Source organism: Triticum aestivum, chromosome 5D, assembly GCF_018294505.1.
Source record: "Triticum aestivum cultivar Chinese Spring chromosome 5D, IWGSC CS RefSeq v2.1, whole genome shotgun sequence".
In the NCBI taxonomy this organism is placed as follows: domain Eukaryota; kingdom Viridiplantae; phylum Streptophyta; class Magnoliopsida; order Poales; family Poaceae; genus Triticum; species Triticum aestivum.
The window spans coordinates 393,599,417-393,607,189 of NC_057808.1; the positions used below are offsets into that span (position 1 = coordinate 393,599,417).

General features: G+C 47.2%; 1 long non-coding RNA gene across 1 annotated transcript; it reads right to left on the reverse strand.

Annotated features, from left to right (window-relative positions):
* Positions 1–412: 412 nt before the first annotated feature.
* Positions 413–2,051, reverse strand: LOC123125099 (uncharacterized). Its single transcript, XR_006461280.1, has 3 exons — positions 1,569–2,051; positions 862–1,002; positions 413–546 (listed from the first exon to the last, which is right to left on the reverse strand). It is a non-coding gene; the product is annotated as an uncharacterized lncRNA (long non-coding RNA).
* Between the last annotated feature and the right edge of the window lie 5,722 nt (positions 2,052–7,773).

The following is a 7,773-nucleotide window of genomic DNA, read 5'->3' on the forward strand; positions in this document are numbered from 1 at the left end:
CGACATTCCAAACATGTTAAGAAACATGAATATAAGCGAAATCCCGGAAATTATTAAAGATGATTTTACCCTTCTTGGAAGCAAGATAAGTTCGTTCGGATGTAGTCAAATTCATTTACTGTCCGACATTATAGTGTTACTAACATGTTTACACTATTAATTAAAATGCTAACTAAGTGGCAACTATTCTGTACCTGTAGTTGGGTTTTCTGGAGCTCACTGATGACAAGGGAGCAACACATGCGACAGAAGGAGGGGGCAGGGAGTTTAGTTCATGATAAGCATTCGAAAAACAGTCTTTGATGTATATACGCAAGTGATACTGCTCGACAGGGTCTTTGCTCGACTCGAACCAATAAATGGAGGTGCCAAACTAAATGGGATTTAACATAAAAGTAAAACAATGTCGTACCTCAGAATCAGTGACCAAAGACCGTTGGCCAGATGGAGATGGAGTAGCACCAATTCCCAAACATCTACAAATCCGCTGCTTTGATCTGAAGGTATTTTCTAATTTTTAGAAGTAGGAATCGCATGAAAAGTCACCTGAAAAGGAGCAGCATAGGAACTTATAGCAAAAGCTGAAGGCATGGCAATTCTGGGCAGCATTCATGGTGCTGTTGGAACAACATGTGAGTGCAAGCATGATATTGAAGGTGCTATGCCGTTGCATCTATTTAATAAAATGTGCAAAGCTAATTAACCTTGAAAGATCCGCTTGTTGAGTTCATCCTCTACATATCTATACACGCAATTTATTCAGGTAAAAATCCATTTTCTTTAACACTGAAAGAATCATAAAAATTGATTGACTTAAATGTAGTATCATGAGACAGAGGAAAGGAGGATCGCTTTGCTTACCTGACGAAGACGGACGATGAACCATGCGTCGGCGCGTTGGCCATGGCCTTGTGTAGGTCGGCGACACGGATCTGCGTTCCCACTACCACGTACAGGTCGGAGCTCTCCCGTCGCGTCACTGGTGGGGCTTACGTTGTTGGCCTGCTCATAAGAATGATTTCTTCAGTTCATAAAATAATTGGCTTCAGTAGACAAAATAATCAATTTATCAATTATCTTATAAAGTTAATACCAACCAATCAGTATTGTTATCTCGTCGCTCCAACTTTTTAATCTACTCCATGATGATATTCTTATAGAAGGCTTTAGATTGCATCTTCTGTAGGCAGTAACAACACCAATAATCACAAAAACAAGCAGGAGAGCACCGGTTGCGATTTCCAAAACAGTAAGCCAAAGTCGGTTGCTGCACTTTATCATGCTTATGCTCAGAAGCGGGACAATCAAATCCATTTAAATTAGCAGCTGTAGACGCACCTAACACATGAGTACATCTCAGTAGATGGAAGTTTAAGATGATCTTAGGCCACTACAAAGTGCTAGTTATACAGTAACTATTCCCTAGTATAACACATATTGGTGCTGCACGAGTTTCAACATAAGATTTTGCATAAGTATCAAAACTATCCTCTGTAGCTTATATGGGTAACTTGGTAGGAGTATTAGTTAGTAGTCATCACGGATTGGAAGGAGGTCTACAACATTACCTTGCTCTGAAGTGGATTTGAGTTTCACTCGCTCCCTTCCGATCCTCCCGAGGAGAGGCACTCCTCACGCGGGAGACCAGTGCCCTCGCACAGCTGCACCCCTGTCGCACCCTTCCTTGTTCCCCGTCCTTCTTCTCCTACCTACCCTCCTCCCTGGATCCTCCTCTGTCTCTTTTTTCTCTCAGAAAAATCGAAGCCCCGCCATGACCTTGGAGATCTCCCTGCCAGCCATGGAGGCCCGCCTCCACCTGCAAGTACTTCGCGCCGCCGCGCCGGATCCCTCCTTCTACCGCGCCCGCCGGATCCCGCCCCGTTGTTCTGCATCAAGCAGGCGCGTCGTCCCCAGCCGCCCGAGCCATCACGTTGACCTGATCCAGAAGCGGCGCTCGACCGCCGCAGCGGAGGCGGCGAGAGGGCAGAGGTGCGGCGGCGGCGGGCGGGCGGGTTGAGGTCGGCCACAGCGGCGAGTGGTGCGGCGGCGGCGGCGGTGGAGGCAGATGCGTACGGGTATAATTTTCCAGCGAACGGTTTTTTCCTTTTGCAGATTATGTTGGATCGCGGGTTGAATACATAAAATCATAAGGACTTTTTCGCAAAAACGCCGCAACGGTAAACCACAGCCTCAATCCATGCTTTATTATTATAGGTAAATATTTAGGAAATATTGGAGCAAACAAGTACCAAAGGGGGGCCACCAGGTAGGCACAACCCACCTGGGCGCGCCCTGGTGGGTTGTAGCCTCCTCGGCCCACCTCCAGTGCCCATCTTACGGTATATAAGTCATTTTGACCTAGAAAAAATAAGGAGAAGGCTTTCGGGACGGAACGCCGCCGTCTCGAGGCGGAACTTGGGCAGGAGCACTTTTGCCCTCCGGCGGAGCGATTCCGTCGGGGGAACTTCCCTCCCAGAGGGGGAAATCATCGTCATCATCATCACCAACAACTCTCCCATCTTGGGAAGGGCAATCTCCATTAACATCTTCAACAGCACCATCTCATCTCAAACCCTAGTTCATCTCGTGTATTCAATCTTGTTACCGGAACTATAGATTGGTGCTTGTGGGTGACTAGTAGTGTTGATTACATCTTGTAGTTGATTACTATATGGTTTATTTGGTGGAAGATTATATGTTCAGATCCATTATGGTATTTAATACTCCTCTGATCATGAGCATGTTTATCATTTGTGAGTGGTTACTTTTGTTCTTGAAGTCACGGAAGAAATCATGTTGCAAGTAATCATGTAAATTTGATATGTGTCCGATATTTTGATAGTATGTATGTTGTGATTCCCTTAGTGGTGTCATGTGAACGTCGACTACATGACACTTTACCATATTTTGGGCCTAACGGAATGCATTGTGGAGTAGCAATTAGATGGTGGGTTGCGAGAGTGACAGAAACTTAAACCCCAGTTTATGCGTTGCTCCGTAAGGGACCGATTGGATCCAGAGTTTAATGCTATGGTTAGAATTTATTCTTAATACTTTTATTGTAGTTGCGGATGCTTGCGGGAGGGTTAATCATAAATAGGAGGTTTGTTCAAGTAAGAACATCACCTAAGCACCGGTCCACCCACATATCAAATTATCAAAGTAGCGAACACAAATCAAATCAACATGATGAAAGTGACTAGATGAAATTCCCGTGTACCCTGAAGAACGCTTTGCTTATCATAAGAGACCGTTTTGGCCTGTCCTTTGCCTCAAAAGGATTGGGCTACCTTGATGCACTTTTGTTACTATTATCGTTACTTGGTCGTTACAAATTATCTTGCTATCAAACTACTACGCTACTTACAATTTCAGCACTTGCAGACATTACCTTACTGAAAACTACTTGTCATTTTCTTCTGCTCCTTGTTGGGTTCGACACTCTTACTTATTGAAAAGAGCTACAATTGATCCCCTATACTGGTGGGTCATCAACCCGCCGCTTCGAGAGGGGTCATCTGGAGCGATAGAGGACGTTCGAGGTGAGCGTCGCTGAAGGTGCGGGAGCGGCAGGCACCGTATTGCAGTTGTCCACCTCGTCGGTAGGCTCCTCCTCCTCTGCCTCTTACTGAGCGCGCTCGGCAGAGGAGAGGCTGCCGGAAGTAGTACAAAGCCCCTCCGTAGTAGTAGTATTTAGAGGCTATTTTGTTCAGTTCATCTGACTATAGATGTGGTGGAACTGTACAACGCATTTAAAATTAGCTAGTATATATAGTTAAACTAGCTATTTCAATACGTGGTTGGCAACAATTGGGGAAAAGTTTGGTCGGTTCAGCTGTCGAGTTGAACTGTTTGTATAAAGACCGACTGCTTAATCTATGAATGAAATCTATGCTTAATTACTGAATTTTAGTTGTAAAAATTAGATAGTGCTACTAATTTTTAGCTGCATATTTTGACAAATGTCAGCGTTACAAGGTTGACAAATGGCAATGTTACTAGATCAACAAATTTCAATATTTCCAGTTTGAAAAATGGCAATATACCCAATATGACAGATGCAAATCTTACTAAATTGTCTGTACGTGGTTGCACACGGGTCATCCGAAAAAACCGTTTGCGTTGAAGGGATGTACAAATCCTGCGTGCCAGATTTTCTCTTGGCTTAGCGCCGAAGTCTCGCTTTGCATACCGTATTCAATCTGAACCGTTTGCGTTGAAGAGATGCACAAATCCTGCGTGGCGAATTTTCCCTTGGCTTACTGGGAAGATCATAGCTCTCACTTTGCATACAGGTGTTCTATCTAAAACGTTGTGATGAAGAGCTGCACAAATCCTGCTCGGCACATTTTCCCTTGGCTTACTGGAGAAGCTGTCGGTTTACATAAGGTGTTCTATCTAAAACGTTTGCAATCAAGAGCTGCACAAATCCTGCTCGGCGCATTTTCCCTTGGCTTCCTGGGGAAGTTGTCGGTTTGCATACAGATGTTCTAACTAAAACGTTTGCGATGAGTGTTTTATATTTAAAAACCATTGACCTTTTTTGAAAGAAAATCGCTTGGTAAGTCTGTACATTCAGAGAGAGAAACACAAGTTTGTTCAAACCATATCTTTCATTCAATCACACTGCGAATTTATATTCATATGATCGAGATACAATATTAAACCCAAAAAACTAATTTCAGCGGTGGCGGAGGCGGGGTGCCGCGCCGGCGTTGTCGTTGTCGTCCTCCGGGACGCCGTTGTTGATGTCTTCAATGCAGCACAAAATGTTCTTCACTTGGAAATCAAATATCATGTCGTCGTGCGATCGACGAGCGGGGCCCGGGAGGACGGCAACTCGCGGTGCTGCGAGGTAGCGGTTGACGGCGGCGTCCCATGCCGCTGAGGGGGGCGTGCGCACGGGCGCGGCGGGTGCAGGAAAACGCACGGGGACCGGCGCCGTGGTGGGTGCAAGGGCGTGCATGGGCACGGGCATGGGCGCTGGCGCTGGCATGTACACGAGCTCGCGTGGGTCCTCGGAGACCTCACTGACGCCCGCGGCTTCTAGCTCTGTGATAGTGCTCGGCGACCAGCCCGTCAATGATACGGGGATGGTCGCTGGTGCGGGCGCAGGAATGGAAGCTGGGACGGGCGTGGGGGCAGCAACCGCCGCGGCCAGCTCGTTCGGGGCCATGTCCATGAGGCCCCATTCCTCCTTATTTTCTATCTCCTCCGGCTCGGAGTCAACTTCACCGAACTAGAAGTGGCAGATGATCCTTCTGCGCCATGGCGTGGATGGAGGTCTGCGGGAGGGGAATGGGAGGCGAACAGTAAGGCCGCCCGTATTAAACAGCGACTCGGGCGCCATTAATGGAGAGGATGTGAGCAAGGCGGGTGGCCATGGAAGTCAAAGGGCTCGCTTCCCAGTGAGCCTGCGCAGCGTACAGCTTGCACGCATCCCGGTGAGCCTATGCATTGGAGGATAGCTTGCACGCCTCTTGGTCAGCCTGCGTAGTGGACTGCGCTCACACGCCTCCCATTCAGTCAAGCAGCTGTCCGCACGTCACCTCCTAGACATTAAAAGAGCGATGCGTGGTGTCACGCGAATGGTTAACAGAACACACAAGATTTAAATTATATAAAACATTTGAGATGTTAAAGTGGCAGCTTTTCATTTCAAAATGCCTTTGTTGGCTGTTATTCGAGTGCGCCTTCTCTCAAAATGGGCGCAAAAAATACCACAGCATGTCGGGTGCCATTCCGTGATAGCATGCCAAGTTTCATGCATTTCAGACGAGTTTTGGATTTACTAGAATTTAAAAACAAAGTATCTCAACATTTTGCCGGCAATCAACAATGCCTTGGTGTTTGAAATTCATTTCCATTTCTTGCATGGGACCTAGGCATGCACCCAAGGACACACATTTGATATGTCAACCTATTTTTCTTCACTGGAGCATGTGCATGTAGTTCAAATTTGAATTATGCACATAAAATGCCTAGAAAACCCAGTTAATGTATAAAAATGCCCAAGCGAACCCCGAAAAATCCCAAAAATTGACGCAACACTCCTGTTGTTCTATGTTGACACTAGAAAATTTTTGAAAGCAAGAAGAGGCAACGAATATCGTTTCGTCCCCAAAGGTGGCACGTTCCCTACCGAAACCATCAGGCTTGTTGTGAGAAGCTCTGGTTTGCAAGAAGTTTATACCCTAACCTGCCCCAAATGGGACAAAAATTTAACCACAACACGTTGATGCCGCTCCAGGATAGCATGCCAAATTTCATGAATTTTAGACGAATTTTGGGTTTACTAGAGTTTAAAAACCATTTATCTCAATGTTTGCGGCCGAGCGACGATGGCAAGGTGTGTTTGACATTCATTCCCATTTCTTGCATGGGACCTAAGCATGCAACCAAGGACACGGATTTGATTTTTCAACCAATTTATATGCACTGGAGCATGTGCCTGTAGTTCAAATTTGAATTATGCACATAAATGCATAGAAAACTTAGTTAATGTACAAAAATGTCCAAACGAACCCCGGAAAATTCCAAAATTTAACACAACACTCCTATTGTTCTATGTTGACACTAGAAAAAAATTGAAATCAAGAAGAGGCAACGGATATCGTTTCGTCCAGAAAGGTGAAACGTTCCCTACCGTAACCATGAGGCTTGTTGTGAGAAGCTCTGGTTTGTGAGAAGCTTATACCCCAACCTGCCCCAAATGGGACAATATTTTTACCACGGCATGTTGATGTCGTTCCATGATAGCATGTCGAGTTTCATAAATTTCAGATGCATCATTTCCAGGATGGGTTTACGGGATCTATTCCGCCGGAGACCTCGTGTACCGCAAATTTTTTACAGGCCACCCGATATTTCATAGGACGTGGCTTTACCCAATGTGCTGCTAGAGATGCTCTTAGAGCATCTACATCTGGACTCAGTAAATCCGCTGTCGGATTCGGGGTTCTGCAGACCCTTGAGAGGTTTGAACTCTGGGGTGCGTGCGAAGAACTCTCTCTCCCCAGTCTGCCTACCCAACGATTCCATGGCCTAGCTCGACGAACCCAAAGAACAAGGGACACAATAGTTTATCCTGGTTCGGGCCACCTTGCGGTGTAATACCCTACTCCAGCTTTGTGGTGGATTGCCTCGAGGGGCCGAGGATGAACTAGCACAGAGTGGGAATAGCCTCAGGAGGTGAGGTGTTCTTGAGCTTGATGAGCTGGTGGGTGAGAGGTCGATCTGAATGATCCGTCCCTGCTATGGTGGTGGCTCGGTCCTCTATATAGTGGCCTTGGTCCTTCTTCCCAAATACAGGCGGGAAGGGATCCCACAACGGCCAGATTTGAAGGGGGACAACTAGTACAAGCTATCCTGACAAAAGTGGTCTTCGCCTACAAAAGGCTCTGGTGGTGACGCTGCGCCGGGCTCCACGATGACCTCCGTCCTGTCGTCCTGGCGGTCCTTGGTTTTGTTACACCGATATGGAAACCTTTGCTTGATTCCTCGGGACTCCGTGCCTGCGCTTGCCGCCTTGCACCAAAGGGGAAACTGGTACACTGCGCCCGCTGGCGCCCCCCTGGCCTTGGTCATCATGGCTCACGTCACACGAACCTCGCGAGGTGCGCCTTGCATAGATATCTCCGCTCCTCGGGAGCCAGCCCAGTGAGGCCGCCCCCCAGGGAGGTCCTGATGTCGTCCGCCTCGCGAGGGTCTTGAGTTGTTGTCGTCGAAGCTGGGTCATACCATGCCGTTGTCTGAGCCACGTCGTGGGCCGCA